This window comes from Artibeus jamaicensis, unplaced genomic scaffold (genome assembly GCF_021234435.1).
Source record: "Artibeus jamaicensis isolate MK-2021 breed Jamaican fruit bat unplaced genomic scaffold, CSHL_Jam_final scaffold_537, whole genome shotgun sequence".
Lineage (NCBI taxonomy): Eukaryota > Metazoa > Chordata > Mammalia > Chiroptera > Phyllostomidae > Artibeus > Artibeus jamaicensis.
Window position 1 is genome coordinate 34,853,418 of NW_026522047.1, and position 4,169 is coordinate 34,857,586.

A 4,169-nucleotide genomic window follows, 5' to 3' on the forward strand; every position below is an offset into this window, starting at 1 on the left:
TTGATCTGTTTATTTATTTTTTTATTCATTAGAATGTAGTGACAACATCTCACCTCTTTACCTGCAGAATGAGAAATGGAAAGTCTCTATTTTTTTGTGGGTGATGGAATAAACATTGGTATAATTTATAAAAATAATATTTATTCTTAGTAGATTATTGAAGAAGTTTATATAGGCACAGTTGTGACATAAAGCTATATGTGGTCCATACCAAGCTGTACTATTAAAGGCATGCATCCATTAATTCTTTCATTTACTCCACAAACATTTACCAAGTGCAATATAGGCACTGTGCTAAGTGTTAGAAAGTGATGAACAAATTAGACAAATCTTTGTTCTCATGGCAGAGACACAGGAATTCAAGATGTCAGTCAGAAGGTAGAAGGCTCCATGAATGATACCTGGTTGAGACTGAGCTGCTTGGGTATCATCTCCAAGAATAGGAAGATGGGAAAAGTGGACAACATCCAGGTTAGAGTGCTGAAGGAAGACATCTAGCACAGTGTAGTTCTGGGTTACAGGCTTGAACGTTTCACAGAAAATGACCATGTTTACAAGTATGGTGGCTTATGAGAATCTGCACTGCAAAATTCTCTGATTTCTTTAAAACTCACTACTGCCTTGAGCTGATGAAGAAAGCCCTATATGTGAAGAGCTAGAACTTGGGAACAGTAAAGTTTGGTGGACTGCTGCTTTTCTTTGACATTGGTGACCAGCTGGTCTTTGAGATACCCCTCAGCAAAACATGTCTCAGTGCACCACAGGCAAGAATGAGGTGATGCTGAAGTTACATCAGAATGTTGATGCCAAGGTCTGTATCATGTGAGTGAAATTCTATGTGCCTCCTACCCTGGAGTATGGTGTATACCTGTTTGAGATGTCCACGCAGTACGTGCTGTCCAAGGTGGACATAATCTAGGCCACTGGAGATGCATCTTTCCAGGAGCTGCGTTGTTTGACTTCCCTTGGGTTTTGGAACATTTGTATCTACCCCACCTTTCACACCTGCACAGCAAGATCTTTTACTACAAGATGCCCTATACCCTGGTACCTAATCTCTTTTTGCTGCCCCTCAAAGACTAGCACTGGATTTTTTGTGTGTGTGATCAGCCTGGATCCCCCAAATAATCAAGCAGGGCCAAACCTTTACTACTTCCTAAGCCTCCTTTTCTCCAAAGGTTGAAGACATTTTCTTGACTCCCAATATAAACAAGGAAGAGATGGAGAAGTACTTTGAAAGGTGCTCAATAAGAACATATCAGAATACCAAGAAAAAATGGTTGACCAGGCCATGAAAACACTACTGAACCATAAGACTACGGTCCCAGGTAACTCCCTAGGACACTCAGGGCCCTGTGGTGTCACCTGCTCCTACATGGTAAGCTCAAAACTGCTATACCTGCTGAAGCAGGGCTTCACAAGCTACCTTGTACATCTGCTTCAATGAGATCTCCTTCATTGGCTTTACCTGTGGACCACCACCATTTGTTCCTTTGACTTTCAAACTGAGACCAAGCAGGGCACTCAATATATCTTCAGCAGCACTGGGAGGGGGAGTATGGGAAACTGATTCTGACAATGCAAAAAAGCTCAACATCAAAAACTGAGTATTAAAAAAGAAAATGAACCCAAACTACAATAAATATGTCTCTGCCTCTGATGCAGATAGGCATGATGCCTACTTGGAACTGAGAAATAACACCTGCTTAGAGAATGCCAACAACAACAATGGCTAGCAAACTCAGCTCAGGGGAACAAAAGGAAAACATGGCAGAGAAGTTTGACAGCAATGTTCTGCCAGCTCCTCAAGTAATGAGGGTGACGATGATTGGTAAGAGAAGAGGAAACAGCTCAAAAAGACCAGATGTCCAAGGATCACAAGGGTCACAAGAAGCATGGAGGTGGAAAAAGGCAAAGATCCCAATGCCCCCAAGGACAGCATGTCTGTGTAGATACTGTGATTCAGTGCCAGCTGAGAGAAGATCAAGTCAGACCGTCCTGGCATCAGTACTACAGATATTTACAAGAAGGCAGACAAGATCCAGGAGGGAATATCCAAAAGGAATGAATAGAAGTGGGATGGTAAGGGGGAGGATGCCAGAAGGGAATATGAAAAAGCCATAAAATAATGTAATGGGGACTGGGGTGAGTGTTCTAAGAGGGACAAGTCAAAAAGAAAATAAATGTAAAGATCAAAAAGAAATCATTGCCCTTTAGGGGTTCACTATCTAATCATTCTCAAGACAGCTAAGTGGGAGCTTCAAGAAGATAGTTTGTGTCCTGAAATGATAGTTCTTCAGGAAAGAACAAGAGCAAAAAGAAGAGGAGGCACAGGAAGGATTCTGAAGAAGAGGAACTAGCCAGCCAGTAATCGGGTGTCAGCATCCCATGGGTAGACAAAAGGAAATTTTTCTTGAACTTGCCCTATCACACCTTCTGTCTCTTCATCTATAGTTTGGTTCCAGTTTCTTTTCATGTTAAGGTTTCTTGGATTCTGTGCCATCTAAACAAGCTCACCTGGTGCTATGCACTTCAGTGTGATAGCAAGAAAGGTATCCTACTCTGCTACTTCACATGGATGATTGTATAACTTGAGAGATTGGGTGGGAGGCAGGGTATGGCAGGATCCAAATCCTCCTGCTACTTTCCTAGCTGCAAAGATATACCTACTGCTTGTCCTGTTCAAGTTGCAGCAGCATGAGTTATATAAGGTCAGGCATGCAGCTTCCAACCAGGGTCTATCTCTACTCTTATTTTGTAGTTCTGATCTGTAAAAATCAACATTTAATAAAGGGAAGTGACTTTTGGTGGAGAGGAGAAGCAAGGAGAGATCAATTTTGGCAAATGTTACTGACCAGTGGAGAAAGATGATGGCAGATATTGGCAAAATGAAGGTGAATGACAAGTCCTTGGAGCTTTGACAAGTGAAGGTCCTTGACAAAAGCAGATTCATCAGCTTTGAGTTGACACATCTATGGATTTAAAAGCAAGCTCCACCACTGAATAGCTTATGACTGTGGGCAAGAAACTTAAATCTTCTGAGTCTCAAAGTTTTTGTCTTGACAATTGTAGGGTATAGTGCCTACAGCTAGGCTAGTTGGATAATTAACAAAAGAAAAGATTTTGACATAACAATAAATAAATGGTCTTTCTTGCTGTTCTTCTTTCCCAAGGAAAAAAAAAAAGGAAAATATCACCAATTAGCCAGTTTATTAAAGCCAAGTAAAGCCTATATATTGAAATCCTAAAAAATAGATTGCTAAATTGTTGAAACTACTCTTTGACTCACAAATTTATTTAAGGCAGAATAGTTTGCACTTTGTAATGAGAATAGTCATAAATTACTAAACAGTCACATAATAGTGAATGATTTTAATAAATGCTTTAAATTTCTATCACAAAGGAAATAACTAAAACATGTTTCTTACACTAAGAACTATTTTTTCTGAAATAAAAGCATATTTATGCTTTGAAAAGCAATGAAAAAACATCATGACAATGGGAATATTAATAAAGTTAAGGGCATATTAATTTAAATTTAAATGATACTGATGTCCCAGTAGAAATGACTATATTATGCTTTTTAGACTAAGGGAACAAAACCATACAGAATCTCTGGCAAAAGTAACATCATATAAACATCTTTAGATAAATGAAATTCCCTAATTTTACGCTAGTCAGATTTGTTCCTCTTTCCCTAGTCAGTGCATTTTGTTTCCTATTAAAATATTTTTTACCTAGGAATTCATTCATTTACTCAACAACGTTACTACAGCACCCTAATGAGTCCAAAATAGGATACAAAAATAAACAGAATATGTCCCCTAGAGCAAGGGACATAAAGGAAAGAATAAAGAAATAAGATCTCATCAAAACAAAAAGCTTCTGCACTGCTAAAGAAAACAGTATTAAAATAAAAAGATAACCAACTGTATGGGAAAACATATTTGCCAATGATACCTCAGACAAGGGATTAATGTCCAAAATATAAAAAGAACTTACACAACTCCACTTTAAGAAAATAAGTAATGCAATTAAAAAATGGGTAAAGGACTTGAACAGAGACTTCTCCAAGGAGGACATATAGAGGATCCAGAGACACATGAAAAGATGCTCAGTATTGCTAGCTGTCAGAGAGATGCAAATTAAAACCACAATGAGATACCACT

General features: G+C 38.7%; 1 pseudogene; it reads left to right on the forward strand.

Moving 5' to 3' along the window:
• Positions 1-340: 340 nt before the first annotated feature.
• On the forward strand, positions 341-2,371 carry LOC119048354 (FACT complex subunit SSRP1-like; annotated as a pseudogene).
• The last annotated feature ends 1,798 nt before the right edge of the window (positions 2,372-4,169 follow it).